The following is an 18,099-nucleotide window of genomic DNA, read 5'->3' as shown; positions in this document are numbered from 1 at the left end:
TTAACTTGCTAGGCCGCCCTTGGCGGGGCTCTTGGAACAAAACAGCCCCAAAGAGAGGCCAGTGCAGCCTGAACAAAGGTACAACAGAAACACAGTTAAGGAACCCACGGCAGACTTCACTGGTCGTTTTGTCCTCTGTCCTGCCAAGTGTTTCCTCTGCGCAGTAATTGTTCTCAAGCCATCCCTTCCAGGAATCGGGATTTCCATCGCATCCACCACTCATCTAACCTTCTCCCTCACTGCCTGTCTCATGGACACCAGGGATCTCTAACCAAATTCTCCAGATCCCTCCACAAAATATAATTATTGCTTTGAAGCTGGTTTTAATAGTTTCTATTGCAAGTATCAAGAGATAATACCTTGTGTTTGGTTTATTTTTCTTCCCTGTATTTTTCTTATTAATTTTTTGGTCTTTTACTCAAACTCACCAAGTGATTATCTTACCTTCAATTACTATGTAAACTTTTCATCCATATAAAAAGCAATTAGGGACCTAAGGATTTAGGATGTATTTCATATTCTTAATAAACTCATATGTGCGTATATATGCATATATTCATAAGTGTTTGGATTTTGAAAATTTACTATGACTTTTCCTTTACTTTTTTATACATTCACATGAGAGTTTTATAGGCCACTAGTATTTAAGTTATTGTCACTTTTTTTCTGAGCAATTCCTCTATCTACGCTGTGGAAAGGTATAACTCATTACCTACTGTAGAACTCACAGTCATGAACAGTACTTACCAGTACAATGTTGAGGAATAGAGGAATAAGAGAAGAACATGAAAATGATAAAGCTAAATCTACTTGGTAATAAATTGGCTATCTATGCAAACCAGACCATCTGCTCAGTGTCCTTCAGAGGAGTTCTGTGTGGGGCGTCTCCGTCCATCCGTATCCCACTGCTGTGATGGAATACCACAGACCAGGCACATCACAAACAATAGAAGCTTATTTGGCACATGGTTCTACAGGCTGTGAAATACGGCATTGTAACACATCAGCAAGACAACGGTACACCTACAGAACAGAGAGGAGAGAAATCTGTGAGCCCGTCTTCTTATGAGGAGCCTGCTTCCAGCCTAACTAACCCACTCACGTAACAATGGAATTAATCCGCTCATGAGACGCCGCTCTTGTGACCCTATTCACTTGTGGAAGGTTCCACCTCTCAATACCATGACAAAGGCAATTAAATTTGAAGATGAGTTTTGGAGGACAGATGCAAATCATACCTCTTGGTAAGTCTTTAACTTCTCCCTGGCACAGAAGAGCGGTAGGTATAACTATCTTACATTTGTGAAACCCCTTAAAACTGCCATGGCCATTAGATAGGATTGATTCTGCTTATGTTCTACTGTCCACTTTTCCATGTAATTCTTCTCCAAGTTTGTAAAATTGACCTAGCTATAATATCAGTATTGTTGTAATACAGAATACCACCATCCCAGTGGCCAAAGCTTCCACTACCACTACCATGTGAATGTGCCATCATCGCCCTGCCACGGAACCTAGAGGGTTTTGTATAAGGTCAGCATTTCTCTGGTAAAGTCACCAAGGTAAGTCTAGGTAAAAATATAACCTACAGTTTACTGGCAACAGTTCACATACCAGTCCCTAAACCTACTAGTCTGAGATTATGACATTTCAACAGATGAAATAATTAATTCCACATTCATTTAAATTAGACAGTCAGCAAATAAAAAAAAAAAACTTTGCCTCAGTGAATGACAATAAATATCACCTTGTCAACTCACAGCCACTTCCTCCAACAGTGCTGACAGCCTCCTCTCCAAATTCTTTAGCATTTTCTACAATTTTCTCTGAGCATAAATCAAACTCAGTTCATAAATCAGTCATCATTAGAGGTCACTGTCTTAGCTCACATATCACATTTTAACTTTCACTATTAAAAGGTGATGCGCGCGCGCACGCACGCACGCATGCACGCACACACACACACACACACACACAGATTTTTTAATATGAAGAACAGCTTTGAGGCACTTACCATAAAATTCTAAACTATTTACAGATGGGAACATCCCTGGATCTTCACTTTTGTTAAAGATGTGAAATCTCATTCTGATTAAGACTTAGTGCTTTATTAGGTTGGTTCTATTCTAACAAAAGAAGAAAACATTTAAATGGATTCTACGTAACATACTATTTTAGAATTGATTTGGTAATCTTAAGTATAAAAGTGGCACTATTTAAAAACTATTTCCTATGTTCTCCCATAGAAAGTGTGTGTGTGTGTGTGTGTGTGTGTGTGTGTAAAAGTAAAGGACATGTATTGTGTTTAAATTATTGTTCTTGTGTATTCTAAGTTACTTTTGTCTTCTTAATCCACTGAAAGATTTATATTAAAGCCTCCAGATCTAATTGACGATGCTGTTTCTAATCTTGCCATTTATCTTTAAAAGGTTTATGTGTTTTCTCATTTTTCTCTAAATAATTTCATGGGAAAAATTTTTTTTTGAAAAGTGATAGTCTCTAACAAATTATTTTTCCTGCAAAATTAGGGTCGTATGAATCAAACATACCTTAATACTAAGGGCTTTATAATTTGAAATTTTTAATGTAGTAAAAAATATTAACTAAGAAGGATTAAAACAAAACTGCAAAATTAACTTTATATATATATTATTCTGGTTATTATTCAAGTTTTGAGGTATAATATAGATAAAATAAATTTCACAACTTTAGTAAGCCTCAATAATCATACATAGGCATATAACTGCCACCAAAAGCCAGATGGAAAATGATCTATCCCCCTAACAGCTTTCCCTAGACAGTTTTGCAGGCCATCCCTCTCCTGGCTTCTAGTACCAAGTGTCCACAGGTTTGACTTGCAAAACTATGGGTTAGTTTTGTCCAAAGGACATATTTCTCAGAATGTTTTCAACTGTTAAGCAATCATGACTACATTCAGGATTGTGTGCTGTTGATAGAAAGACATACAGATCATGTAGACATATAGACATACAGATCATTGAAGCAAGTTAAAGAACCAGAAAGCAGAGCCACGCACAAATGGTGGCTGATTTTCAACATTAAATTGTATATTAATTTATTCAAGAAATAATTATTGGGCTCCAACTATTTCCTAGTTACTGGGACAAGACCTACAAATTGTTCTTTATGAAAGTGATCTAGGGATGGTGCAGGGGAAATAGATATAACTCCCAACCTGCTAGATGTCTGATACACCGAGTTTATGTTCTCTAAAATCAAAGAATGAATTCTAGGAACAAGAGAGGTTATTAATAGGAAATATTTACTGAAGGACAGACCACTCCTGCCTGAGAGGAGCAGGAGGGGCCCCAGAAAGGGGGTTTTCCTGGGTTCTGCTTACAGGGGAGGCTTTACAGAGCAAAAACACAACGTGGGTATGAAACCTTGGGGGGATACAAGGTAGGATCAGCCAATAGGATTACAAGTATGACTGGTGAGGCAGTATTGATCCGCAGGGGAAACAAGTCACATAGCAAGAATACATGGAGAGAACAAGGACCTTTACCGGAAGGGATGGATCAGGAGGTCTGGGTCCCCCAAGGTGACTGATGCCTATTTAGAGCATCAATCATATGGTTCAACCCTTGGGCAAGTACTTCACTCTTTCTTTATCTTGAGGCCTGGCCTTTAACAAATGCACCTCCAGCCACAGTTCTAATGTTTTTATCTTATGTACTGACTTCAAGGGCTTATGCCTGTCTGAATTTCTAACTTGTCTGTCTATAATAAAAGCATTCAAAACTTTCTGCCCTCTTACAACTTACATTCTAGTTGGAGGAAAAAAATCTGAAAAAATGCATAATATGCCATATAATGATAAGTCCTTTGAAGTATGCACAACAACTGAGGCCAAGAACAAGTGTAGTAGATTCATCCAGGGGGAACCATAGGGGCTGAGCTAAGGAACATGGCCACACTCAAATCGCAGGATTTCACAGGGACTGTAAAAAATCTGGCTTTGACTCTGACCCAGGCAGAAGCCACTGAAGGGTTTGGAGTGGAGGGTAATACCACGTGATTAAATGTTTCAAATAGTTACTGTGGCCCACTGATGAGTACAGAGGACTAAGAAGAAGGACACCCAGGGGGCACAGGAAGTGTGGCTTAATCAAAGATTGATAGGGAGATCCTCAGAGATACTGAAGAGAGATTACAGAGTAAAAGAAACAAAGAATGAAAGAAACAGGTAGTAACGAAAGATAGGAGATAAACTGTTATCAGGATATTACAAAAACAAACGAACAAACAAACAACAAACAGGCTAAGCAGAGATCAACAGCAGAGTGACCAGTGTCAAGGGCTTCACAGGGAACAAACAGCTCTAGGATAAGAAAAGGCTGTTGACATGTGAAGGCCACTTGGAGAATTTGTAGTACAGCATCTGTACCATTCTAGGATATTAGTGGCTCATGCAAACATAAAAGCACCCAATAGATGACCTTTTTAAGGAGGGAAGGAAAATTACACACATTAGATGATGGGGGAAGTGAAGATTGATTTGGGGATAAGCTAGACTATAAATGTCTGCAGGTTGCGGAGAAAACCCCGGGGGTTTGGGGATAACTGCAGACAACAGAGAAAGCAAAAGAATGGGCGAGTGTTAGAGGGGGTAGAGAGTTGAGCAACTGTAAGAAAATCAAATCTGGTAGAACCTCCTAGCCACTTTCAGAACTCGCCCTTAGGTGCTGTTTCTTTTTACATTTCTGTAATGTTTGTTTCTTCTTTCCTAAAGTAATACATTTTAGAAGGCACCGGTTTCACTCAAATTTCCCACCTGAAAAGTCACCTCAAATGGATTTCCTCATCTATTCGCTCTCATTTACCTGGACATGTAAATGCGACCCCAGAGTTTCAGGAAGCCACAAGTCAGTCTTGTAGAAGGCATCTACTAGGTAAATGCAACCTGGCTGGGATCGTGTCTTACACCAGGATTTGCTGCCGTAGCTCGGTGAATACGCTGAGCCAGGTTCCATAATGCCTCGGCCCTGAGCCATTGAACGTTCTGTTTTGCTCCCTGATACACAACATCTGGACCTTGCAGTGCCGTCTGATTTCTAAGCAGGAGGTAGACAGGATCAACTGAGCAAGACTTGGGAATTTCACCCCCCACATCCACATCCTTCTTTAATTTTTCCTTAAAAGGCTCACACCCAGTTTCATTTTCACACACAAAGAGGTCCTTTGTATTTCACTATGACCAAGTTACAAAAGTAAATGTTTTCCTTTAAAAAGAAAGTGGGTGTGGATGATGTTTGCTGGGGTGGAATGTGACTAAAAACCCCCTCCTCCCCATGCTAAACTCAAAGGAAAATGGAGTTATGTTGAGCTTCTAATTTGGCAGCAATGCTTTTATTTTAATTATTTGTTTGTTACTTTGGTTTTTTCTTAATCTGTAAGGAATTTCTGAAAAATTTTAAATTTAACCATATTGGGTTAAAACAACTATTAAGTCTCTGAAGTGAGTAATACCACAGCATAATACAAGCAGATTGTTCTCTTTTTTTAGAAAAGGATGCTCAACTGAAAATTTCAAATATGTTTTCATATCACTGTGCATGACTGCATTCTCATTTTCTACAAGAGAATTTTAAGTGAGTGATGTAACCAGATACAGCTCTGTGAGAGCAAGTAGACCGGCTCACAGAAATCAAACACACAAGGAGGTTTCCTAACCACCGCTGCTCTTTCCTGTCTGGCCTTATGAAGAGTCAGGATCCTGCCTCTGCAAACCGTGAAGCAGACCCGTACTCCATGCACGCTGACTGGAAGAGGCCTTCCTGCCTTCAACAGTGCCCATCCCCTTTCCAGACTCACTCCTACTGCTCTTTGGCACGCCATCATGCCCTTCCCTCAGTTGAAATTTCCTTTGGGGAAGATATCTTAAGAAAATTCAAGGTATAACTCAAAAGTCTCAAAATGCTGTCTATCACAGCGACTTCTACAGTGAGCACAGAAACAACACAGTAAGGCAAAGAAATGAAGGGTTACTGGCACATTCAGCTGGCAGCTAGCACAACCTTCCTTATCTTAAGCACAGAGGCTTTCCAACACCCTTGAAAAGGACAAAAGCATTACCGTCCAATTCCTAATAATCTTACAGAAAGATCTGAGGGGCATTTCTAGCTGGGAAAATTCACTGATTCAATAAATATTCATTCATTTGAGGGCCTGGTGTTCACAATTTATATCATGATGCTACAATTCCACATTCCTGTTAGATTTCTGAGATGAGCTTTCATGAAAAGGTGCTCATCCACCCTGTGCAATGTGCTCTGATGTTCTCTATTCTGTTTGATTTTTTCTAGGGTTCCTCACGGACTTGATGACCCAGGTAAAAGCGTAGAATCTTCGGACCCTGCGTGAGGGACCAAGGACTTGTACTTCTTCGTGTCATCCTGCACTTCATTTCCGGTCCTGGGTGGGAGATACTCTAGAAACAAATGATTATAATGTGTGATATATTCGATCCCGGAAACTGAAAAGGAACTCTGACGAAACTAACACACCAAATTTGGGAAGGTTGGTCAGACAATCCCTCTGTGAGGGAAGAATTGAGATGAGAGTCATAGGATGCAAAGGAGGCAGACATGCAAAGGGGCAGCAGCAGTCCAGAGGGACAATCACGTTCCACAGAGCTGGAAGACGGGAGGAACACTGGCAGGAGGCCAGCACGTCTCCCTGCGGTGAGAGAGGAGAGGGTGCTAGGAGATGAGGTCAGAGGGAGAAGCAGGGGTACAGCGCGCAGGGATTTGTAGGCAATCATAGAGTTTGGACTCAATTCTGTTTGTCACGGGTAGCCCTTGAAAGACCTGAATTACGCAAAATCGTGTTATGTAGTTAAAATTATAAATCATTCTGTGTTTTGACTACCACTGTTGAAGATCCCACACCACACTTTCCTAAAGAAACTTACTAGGCTCCAGAAGTGACTGGCTCTCCACAGCTTTGGAGGCAGCGTGTACGAGATGAGCTCATATAGCAAAATATGGAAGGAATAAATGTAAGATTCCTTTGGGGAATGGGAACAGCAAGACTGGCAAAAATATCTATTTTCCTCACTCAAGTTCAAGAACGTCTAGGAACTCCCATTCTGAGGTACAAGATTTTAAAAGAGTTACCAAAAAAAAGAGGAGTTCATACCGAACCTTTCCAAATGTGGCATACAGTTTGCTAGTCACAAACTTTTATCTTCACAACGTGTATATTGACAGCTGTGCCTGAGAAAAGAGGTGAAGAGTTACATTTGCCAGTTTTCTTGGTATTCCCATTTTATTGCTTTTGTGGGAATGCAGTTCAAGCTAGCCTGCTATTTTATTTAATATGCCTCCTTGTAAATTCCATCCCTTGACCACGTAATTAATCCCTATATGGAAAAAATATTGGGCTTGTTGTTGCAATACCTGTGCTTCATACCAGTAACAGAATTAAATTTACTGTACCCCGTTCTACTATTCTACCTATATAGTTCTAAACCATTTTACATACCACGCAGTTAATATACACACAGACTGATTGTAACTTTCTCATAACTATTCAAACATGGCTTATATTTATTCTTCTTGGTTTCTAGTCTCTGAGCTACAGGATTTAATATAACAACCATCTTCTGTATTACTTCTAGAAAAGTCTACAACTCAACTTATGAACTTTTTGTAGGGTATGGTCATTCGAATCTGCATGGTGAATAGATCTTGATAACTATAAGTAATACAAGAGATAGTGTTTGACTCCCTTACTAGGCTTCCTTTAGCTACACTTTGCCTTTTATAGTTGCTCAATCTCTGTGATCTCTTCTTTTGATGGATGCTTCAGAAGTTGCTTTCTTTTATTACACCAAAATAGATGTGGCCCGCAATCTCTAGTACTACCTTTCTAAAGAGGAACTAAAACCTTTTCATATGTTTTTTGTCCAGAAAGTAACATGACAAAACTCTAGAAAGTCTACCGGTGCCCGGCATGTCTCCTACTTAATTCTTATCCCCGCATATATAAGGCTAGCCCTGTGCGTTATAATATGAGGCACTACATAACATCTATGTTCTTGGCATTGATTTGACAGTAAAATAAATCCTCAGACATTTTCAAAAGCTCAAGTTTGCATATGGAAATTGATTAGAGATCTTCAACTTTCCAACAATCTTTGAAAATCATTTTTTAAAAATTCTCAAGAAAAAAAGGCTAAATAATTTTCTTAATTATCACTACCTGGAAATGTATCCTGATCTAACATGTATAAGTATTAATAAATAACAGCTGGGTTTGAAGCAAAATTATGAAAGTAAATCATAGGTTTAACTGGTTATGTTCTCTTTAAGACAGATCAGGAAGACATATTGCTGATCCAAGTGTAGATTAATTTTAATTTGTTTCTATTGTATTTAAAGGCTGCTTTGTAAAAACTGATGATTATTTATCAAATGGAAAAAAAAAACAACAACAACAGGAGTTAATATAGATCCCTGATGGGAGAAAAAGAAAATTTTAAGGAGTCTACATGGGCACAAAATTTTGAGAGAAATGTTGATGAAAATTTCTAAAGGATCTTTTTTAAATTTTCCTATGCTTCTTGTTTATAGTTCTGTTTTTCTTCCTAAATCTCAGGGAAAATTAGAACTCCATATGCCTATAATTTAGACTTCTACAAACAAAAGGAAAAGATCCCATCCTGATTCTTGGCCCCACAATTTGCTTCATTTTATAATGTCCAGCTTGAGAATTACTTAAATAGGAGTTTATTTACTTTTATATAAAGATGATTTTAAAACTACTTAAAAATTTAATTGTTTCACCACAGCAAATTATCAGTTAGGGTTGCTTGGGGATACCTACCTGCTTGGACCCTCACCCTTGTACTGAATTGGTTGGATCTTCTATTGAGCCATAGGCATCAGCTGCAGCATGAATTCCCCTAAAAACTGCGATGGAGAAGAAAATGAACACAATATCAACCACTCACTTTCTCCATGCCTGTCCTTGCTGCCTCTGCTTGTAAGCAGTCTTCCGGAGTTAGTATGTGTTACTCTGATTGCAGTTGCTATAACTGAGTACCATGAACGGGTTTTTTTTTTAAATAAACATTTCTGTCTTACAGTTTCGAATGCTGCAGTGTGCAGGCTGAAGGGGTGAAAGTGATAATGTGGTGAGAGCCTTCCTCTGGTGGAGACTGCAGAGTCCCAAGAGGGTACAGGGCATCACATAGTGAGACTGAGCAAGCTTGCTAGTTTGAGTCTCTCTTCCTCAACTTACAAAAGTGACTTCATGACATCAGCTAACCTTAATGGCTCCTCAGAGGTCCATCTGGCCCCACTTCTTAATTCTTCATAATGAGAATTAGATTTCAACATGAGTAGTGGCGGAAACATTCAGACCAAAGCATGGTTGGTATCCCTTTTCTTCCAAATCAGAATGCCTTGCCACGTGCCCAACACCAGAAGTCAGAAAAAGAAGGAGGAAGAAAAGAAATGCCTTGACCTGAAAAGAACATTACACCTGGTGCTGTGGCTGGGGGAGCTAAATTCCTCTTTTATAAAAAATCAACCTGCTGGGAGTGGTGGTGGCACACACCTGTAATCCCAGCACTCGGGAGGCTGAGGCAGGAGGATCTCTGTGAGATCCAAGAACAACGTGGGCTACACAGTGAGTTCCAGGTCAGTCTCAACTACATAGCGAGACCCTGTCTCAAAAAGCCAAAAAACAAACAAACAAACAAACAAACAAACAAACATGTCAACCAGCACCTGGCAAGAGGGAGTCCCTAAGTTTGATTCCTGGTAAAAAAAAAAAAAAAAAAAAAAAAGACAACTATTGGAACTCTAAGTATATATATTTATTCACAATATGATCTGATGATTTGTGGAATTTCTTTCTGAATAACAAATAAGGAATCCACAATGGAATTTTCGAAAAAATAATTCAAAATAACACCCATGGAACTGTCCTTTTTCGTCCAACACCAACACGGAGTTTGCATTAAAGTGCTTGTGACCTAATTTTCGTTGCGTGAGATGGTTGCAGTGTTGTGGTCTGTTCCTCTTCAGTGCCACAGATGCAGCCCCGAGCACATCTCTCTGATGGGGTGCACGAGGATCAACAGCGCCCCCACTTCCTCAGCCCAAAGGCACGTCGCCCTTCTGGGGAGAGCTACTGATAGCGCACTTCACCCCACTGTACTTTTCCTTCTAGTTCGGTATCTTTCTGGGAGACCAAGCTCCACTGCAAAACGAACACGTTCCCAGTTACGTGCTGATTAGCAGTGACTCTGAGCAGTTGTACACTGATGAAATAAATTATCCATCCACCTTTAATTTCCAGGAAAATGGAAACTGCTAAATTTTTCATTTTTAAAGTAGAGCAGGTAAGCATCTCTTCTGCTTTCTGTGCAGTACAGCTCTGTTCTGGGAAAGCCCTGAAAGCCCCAGACTACAACAACAATATGCAATTTATGTTGACTTTCATGTCATTATTTTCTCAATTCTGTGTCCACCTCCAGAAATCCCCACTAAGACTCTATTACTGACATTTCTATGAATAGTATTTGTAGCTGAACCTACTTCATTCCAATCTCTAAGCAATTAAAAATTTTCTTCCAGTGACTTTAAAAATATTTCCCCATGCATGATTTACTGTTTAGATCCCAAACTAGAGAAATAATCCATCTTTCAAAGTGAAAAATGTTCAGTGAAATTGGTTAAATACAAACAATCAGAAAAAATCCAAGATTGTTAAGAGAAATAACAATTTGAGGCATATAACACCAATATAGGGTTCTGGTAAATAAATGTTAAAGGGTGGACATCAAGAGGTGTCTGTGCCATTTTAGTAAGTGAAAAAACAAATGCAGTGATGGGGAATATTTTCTTACTTGGGAATTCTGAGGAAATACAGGAAAAGCATTAGAAATTCTGGAATTTTAGAGGAATTCTCTAGTTGCACATTTGAGATTGGGGTGGGGAGAGGGAGACAGAAAGGAACTAAGAAGTAGGAGTCCTTGGGGACTTGGGCTTTCCAGTCTTGCTGTGTTTTCATCTGGAATGCATTATTGCAAGATCCTTCCTTACTAAATCCAGAATCCCCTTTCTGAGCTTTAAACTAGATCTGTTTTCTACTAAGAAAACTACTGCAAAGTTTTCAATTAATTTTAAAGAACTGTAGTTTTGTGTTACTTGGAGAAATCGTTTTTTTATTGAAGACAGACAAGTAGAAAGTCTAGAAAATGTCTACACACGTGCAGAAATAATGTACGAAGAATGAGAGGAAAGCAAGCAAATCAACTGGAGAGAGTGCCAAGGTCCCTGAAGGCATTTCCACTCCTGTCGGTGCTCGTTCATGGATTTTAGGCAATAAATTGGAATTTTTAACATGAACTCTTGAAAACTGTATTTGCATGTCTCTGCTGGTTGCTTTGCTGCTTCAGCCTGAAAATACTTTTCAACACTACCATTTTGCCATTGTGCTCCGTTGCCTGTAGGACTTGGCCTTTATCTTTGCTTTCCTAAAGTACTGGAAGGACCTCTTCATTGGTGTCCCCACCGTCTACTCCAGTTCTTTCCAATTCTTTCCAACCCTTAACCTCACTTTCACCACAATAAACTTGAAATGAGAACAAGTATTACTGTGAGCAGGATTATCCTACTCTGCTTCAATCACTCCATGACATCCCACACATCTTAAAGAATGGCCTCACCCCCACCCATTCTGGCCTCTTCTGCACCTCCTAATGCTGTTCTCTGGTCAACCAGGCTCTTACCTTCCCTCCTTGCTCAGATCTCGAGTCAAATACCACGTCCTCTCAGAGAAGCAGTTCCTCACCACCTCGCATTCCAGATCAGAAACCCTTGGAATAGCTCAGAGCACCTCTCCTTGCACTCCGTATGCACCCCAGCGTGTCACTCTCGTCCCATTGTGTCGTCATTTGTATACTCTGTCTCTCTTTGAGTGGACTGCAGGTTGATTAAAATCAGATACTCTGCATTATTCACAATTATATAAAATAGAGTACCTGGCATTTAACAGACAGGGTGGAATAAATAAATGTAACACAGCAGACATCGCTGGCTAGTGAATATCACTAATATAAACATTTAAAGGTACCCCCTTTTCATTCAAGATTATTTACAATAACAACATGGACTGTTATGAAGTATATCATGCAGAAATTTCATAAAGTATTTTTGTCAACTTTATTAGTTTCAAAGCACATCCCTTCTTGTAGTGACTTAATAAATTTTTTACTTTTTTATAACTAAACACAAATTTCATTGAAAATTTAGTCATATCACCTAGTCCATAGCGCTTAATTCTTTTTCCACTTTATTGTCTTAAACACCATTTCTTCAAGGGAATTTTCAGCTACGTGGCCTTCTAAAGTAAGGCCAAAATTAATATTCCTTGCAGACAGTGGCTCTCCACACCCTGATTCAGAAGCAAGTTTTCTTTCCTTTCTAGTATGCGCCATATTCTGGGACCTCGTGATCGTTTAAATACAGCCAGAAAATAGGCAAAAAGAGGGCAAAAAAGGCAGAACTTCTTCTTAAAGGACAAAATTTCTTCCTCATTTTTATTGGTGAAAAGCTTTTACGTGGCCACACACAAGCTAAAAGGAAAACGGCAAGAAATATAACCCAGCTCCACAGCGGTTTGAAAAAGAGATAAGGTTGAAGATGCTCGAGAAGCATTTGCCTGTCTGAACCTTAGGGTCCACTGAAGTGTCTGAACGCTCTGTGCCATAAAATCACTTTGCCATTTGCTTTTAAAACGTTTGCCTAAAAACTTTTAGCCATGGTAGTAGAGAGGCAGCTCCAGTAAGAAATTTGAAATTGGTGCACTAAGGTTTCAGCCACTCAAGGTTAATTATCTTAACTTTTTAGCTACCTGCTGCACCATATTCCAGTAGCTGCTGCATAGCAAAACAAGAGCTAAGATTCTGGTCAATGTTAGAACTAAGATTTTCAACAATGACTTCTATCTATCCTGATAAAACACTACCCCTCCAAGCCGCTGGACCGAGAAGAAGGGCTTTTCACGGACACCACGAGCACAAAAACAGTAGGATTTCTAGCATTTTGAAGTTACCAGGTGTAGAGGTGAGAGAGAAGCAAAATAATGACTCTGGATCAGGAAATTTAAAATAATGAGATTTGCCCTTCCACAGATGTTTATACCACAGAGGCAGACAAGCCTATCTGAAAGGATTCTTCAAATTCTATTACAAATGCTTTACAATTACCCTGAGTCTCCATATTATTTAAGGGATTTTTGTAGTTTGGTTAAAACAAAAAATTATATTTTTAAATCCTACAAAATATCCTATAAGTGAAATAAAACAAATGTAACTAAAAACCAAAGCATTTAGACAATTATAAGGCAGAAAACATAAATTTATGTAAGAAAACTATTTTCTCCATACCCATTTTTCCTACTGCAGTTGTAGTTTTTATTCATCCCTTCATCTTACCAAGCATCAAAGCAAGAAACAAAGAAAGAGATGTTTTACTCACTCTTGATTCAACCACATCCGGTCTATCAATCTGTGATGTTTGGCCTGTACAGAATTCGACTTTTCCTGACCACTTTCTCTCTGAGTATCTGGTGCAGAGCCCATGGGGTTTCTCCCCAGAACTTCAGTAAAGTTTTCTTCCCATACAGGCAATTTGACCACCACATGCCATTTCTTCTGCAGCCTTACTCCGTGTTCTCCTAATGCTTAGAAATCACCTCCATGTTATACTGGACTTTCCCAATTTCGCCAGGGTACTCACAGGTGACGTGGCTGGTACAACAGTACCTAAATCAGTGGGCAGTTATAAATGTTAAATGAGAAAGCCTGAAAACTTTCATTCACTTTTTCTTGTAAATATTTCTTATAAATTCAAGTTCCCCTTCAGCTTTTTAACTTGGTGCTTAACTGCCTCACACAGAGGAGGCTCTCCACAAAGGTGCTGAATAAATAAACCAATAGTGATGGTATGAAATCAGAACACATACATAAATAAATATGAAAACTTCCATCAGCTTTTCTATACCTACACATAAACATGAGTCACTTTTTAAAAATGTCTCCATTTTACTTTCATTTAAGAAAATATCAGGGCAGGGGATTTAGCTCAGTGGTTCCGCCACCTGCCTCGCAAGCACAAGGATCCGAGTTCAATCCCAGGTAACAACAACAACAAAAAAAAAATCAAAGGAAATCAACATTCACCATAACTGCACAGAATATCATAGACATTAGGAAGTGTGTGAATTAGAATTGTTATAATATACCCAAGCTCACCCACATAGAACATTATGTGTACTAAGGAACCTTATTTAATAATGAAGCTAGTAATCCAAAAATTGTAATGTGGGCGAAGTACAGTTGTGAAGAAAACTCTACCTCCTGTACTGCTAGACTGTTTTAACTATTTTATGACATTATTTCTACAAATTAGTATTCTACATATTTTGAAGTAATTTCTCTGAGGGAATGCAATTTAAATTTCAGGATAAGATCTTTTGTAGTGAGGCAGATATATTTCTGCACCAGTAGTCTCAGGTCCAAATCTCTGAGGAATATTCAAATCAGCCACTAAAGAATCCTAGGCTGAAGAGTGGAGTCTGTTCAACATACAAAACCTCAGGGCTATTGTTAAAATTCCAGGCAAACTAGAAATGACTTGAGCCAGACATTACACAGCGGTGTACAGACCTCCAAACCAGTGGTTCCTCCCTGGAGTACTTTTAATCATTTTAGGAGAAAATAGTTTTATTTTAAAAAGTATAAAACCTGGAATCGTATAGTGTTGGAGAAAAATGTTGGACAAAATGACCTTACAAAGTAAATGCCTTGCTCACAATTGAACACTACAGGCAAAGATGCTAGAAAGTTTGAAATCCATAAAGTGAAAAAACTGGAATTATAGATACAAGAAGTATATGCTATTTTGAGTAAAGCTCAGCTTTATTTAATTGCTATTTTTGGATTAAATCATAAAAGCCTCTCTTTTTAAGCAGTTCTTTAGTTCAAAAACTTCGATGTAAATAGTCAGGCTAACCACCTTACATTGAATATGTTGTAATAACAAGTTCACTCAGGATACCAACAAAAGTACTAAAAATATTTTTAAAGCTTGAAAGTTTTATTCTAAAATTTATATGGAAAAATAAGCCATAGTATTCATTAAAGCTGTGTAAAAACAATGGAAGGGATTAGTCTGACTATATAGTAAGACTTACTACATATATTAATGAGTAAAGCAATGTTTAACTTAGTGTAAATAATCAGGTAGGCCAAAGAAACAGAACAGAAATTCCAAAATAGACTCAAAAATATAGAAAAATATAGACTTTTTATATTAATAAGCTACAGATGCACATTTAATAATGGAGATTAGGACCACTGGATATCTAGGGACCTTGTTGGGTGAATTTTCAACTAGGGAGTCCTTTCTAAATATACTGTAGAGTCCAAAAGCTATATAAGATAAGTCTGATAAAAAAGAGTACTCAAGATTAAATATGCCAATGTGGAGAGAAGGAAAATCTGTAAGAATACAGACTTAGAGAAAACAATCCAAAAAGTCATTTGGAATCAGAAGAGACCTAGAATAGCAAAAGTCATTCTAGGCAACAGAGACATAGCCGGGGGTATCACAATCCCCAACTTGAAACTATACTACAAATACACTGTGATAAAAACGGCATGGTACTGGCAAAGAAAAAGACCTGAGGATCAGTGGAACAGATTAGAAGATAGAAAAACAACTCCTGACATACTCAGCTACCTCAACTTTACAAGGGAGCCAAACACCCTCAGTGGAGGAAAGAGAGCCTCCTTAATAAATGGTGTTGGAAAAACTGGATTTCAACTTGCCAAAGATTAAAACTAGATCCCTATCTTTCACCATGCACTAAACTAAAATCCAAGTGGATTAAAGATCTAAATATTAAAACAGAAACTCTAAACTTGCCAGAAGATAGGTAGAACTTTTCAAGTTATCAGCATGGGAAAAGACTTTATGAACAAATCCTCAGTAGTATGGGAACTAGAACAAAGAATCAACAAAGGGGATCTCATCTTTTTAAAAAGTTTCTGCACTGCCAGAAAAATCACAAAGTAGAGGTAAGAGACAACCTTCAATGTGAGAAAAAGTTTTTATCAGCTGCTCCTCAGACAAAGGACTATTATCTATAATATGTAAAGAACTCAAAATATCAGACCCCTCAAGTATAAAGACCCAATGCAAAAATAGGCATCTGAAATGAACAGACATTTCTCACACAAGAAGCAAAAGCAGCAAATAAATATATGAAAAAATGTTCAACATCACTGATCATTTGAGAGATGCAGATGAAAACACTGAGATTCCACCTCATACCAGAAAGAATGGCTGCTATCAAGAAATCAACCAATAACAAATGTTGGCGGGGTTGTGGGGAGAAAGGGACTCTTGGTGTGAGTGCAGACTGGTGCAACCACTGTGGAAATCAATATGGAGATTCCTCAAACAACTAAGATTGGAAGTCCCATTTGACCCAGGTATTCCTCTGCTGGGTATCTTTCCAAAAGAATTAAAAGAATCATACCACAGTGATATATGCTCACCCATGTTTATAGTGGCACAGTTTGTAATAGCTAAAACATGGAAACAGCCCAATTGCCCATCAACTGGAGGCTGGATAAAAAAGATGTGTTTTTTTTAATACACATATAATGGAGTGCTACTAAGCCATAAAGAACAAGAAACTAGAGACGTTTATAGCTAAGTGTATGCACATTGAGGCCATACTCAAGTGAAATTAATGTCACATGTGTAAATAGCAAATAGTTTCTCTGGTGTGAAAAAACTAAAAGTGTATAAGAATCAAAATGTATAATTGATATTATGTAACAGGAAGAAAAGGTCTAAAAGAGTAGAGGAAGTGGGAGGGGTAGGGGAAAGTAAAAAGGGAAAAGAAAAAATATATGAAAAGGAAAATCATGGAAACAATGTCTACATGAACAGAGTAGGGTGGAGGGGTTGAAGGGAGGGCTGAGGGATGGGGAAAATAAGAAACAAGACCTGTCATGTAAGGGTACAAGATCCCAATGATGAATGTGACTGTATTGTATACCTAAAATGTACCAGTAAACTTAATAAAGGTAAAAAGAATACTATAAAATGAATCAACTTGGGGAAATCTTGGAACATTTATTATAGATAAAGACAAATATCCCTGTTATGTAAAGAGCTACTTTACTAGAAATCAACAAAAAGATAAAAACTATGATATATCTATAAAAAAATGAAGAGACTTCATAGAAAAAGAATGGCTTTTAAACAACTGAAAGATGTTTAATATCATTCATATGAAAAATATAAAGTAAAACTATATAGTTACAATTTTTACTTAGCAATAGGGTAAAAATCTGACTTTATATTGTTGGTAGGAAAATAGTAATACTCACATTCAAGAGAATTTGGCAATGTCTAACAAAATTTCAGATATATCTTTGCCTCTGCAATTTCATTTCCAAGAGTTCATCCTACTAATCCACACACACAAGTATGAAATGACTTACCTCATGTGTGCACAAAGATATTCTTTGCATCATCCATTGCCAGTAAGAGTGAAAGACTGGAAACAACCCAAGTAACTGGCAATAAATAGTTGAATAAACAATTCACAACCACTCAAAGCAATAATATGTAGTTTAAGAAAAAAAATGAGAAAGATCTCTATGGTCTGAAAAGAAGAGAATGTTTCCCTGTTCTATTTTTGAGTAATTTCTGTTCACAGGAATCCACAGGGAGAACATGAATCTACATCCATTTACAAAGTGATACAAAGGAAGAATAAAGAAGAAATCAATAAAAATGTTTACCTCTGAGGATATGGTTATAGAATAATGTGAAAAGGCATGAGTAAAATACAAAGAAATCTGGTCAAGGGAACAGGATGAAGCAACAGAAATGGAGGCAAAACACTGTATGTATTCAGACGGTCTCCAGTTTACAACTACTTAACTTTTGATTTTTCAGCCTTATTATTGTGCTAAGTCAATCCTCATGCAATGGAAACACTACTTCAAATTTTGAATTTTGAGTTTTCCCTGGCCAG

General features: G+C 38.0%; 2 long non-coding RNA genes across 2 annotated transcripts; one reads left to right on the top strand and one right to left on the bottom strand.

Moving 5' to 3' along the window:
• The first annotated feature begins 1,006 nt into the window (after nt 1-1,006).
• On the top strand, nt 1,007-6,130 carry LOC104864307. Its single transcript, XR_780837.1, has 4 exons — nt 1,007-1,244; nt 1,439-1,562; nt 4,754-4,913; nt 5,528-6,130. It is a non-coding gene; the product is annotated as an uncharacterized LOC104864307 (long non-coding RNA).
• An 8-nt stretch (nt 6,131-6,138) lies between these two features.
• Nucleotides 6,139-13,688, bottom strand: LOC104864308. Its single transcript, XR_780838.2, has 4 exons — nt 13,518-13,688; nt 11,768-11,960; nt 8,851-8,936; nt 6,139-6,451 (listed from the first exon to the last, which is right to left on the bottom strand). It is a non-coding gene; the product is annotated as an uncharacterized LOC104864308 (long non-coding RNA).
• Between the last annotated feature and the right edge of the window lie 4,411 nt (nt 13,689-18,099).

Source organism: Fukomys damarensis, unplaced genomic scaffold, assembly GCF_012274545.1.
Source record: "Fukomys damarensis isolate Sample0158 unplaced genomic scaffold, DMR_v1.0_HiC HiC_scaffold_3, whole genome shotgun sequence".
Lineage (NCBI taxonomy): Eukaryota > Metazoa > Chordata > Mammalia > Rodentia > Bathyergidae > Fukomys > Fukomys damarensis.
Note: the sequence above shows the minus strand (reverse complement) of the source record. Positions and strands in the feature narration are given on the sequence as shown.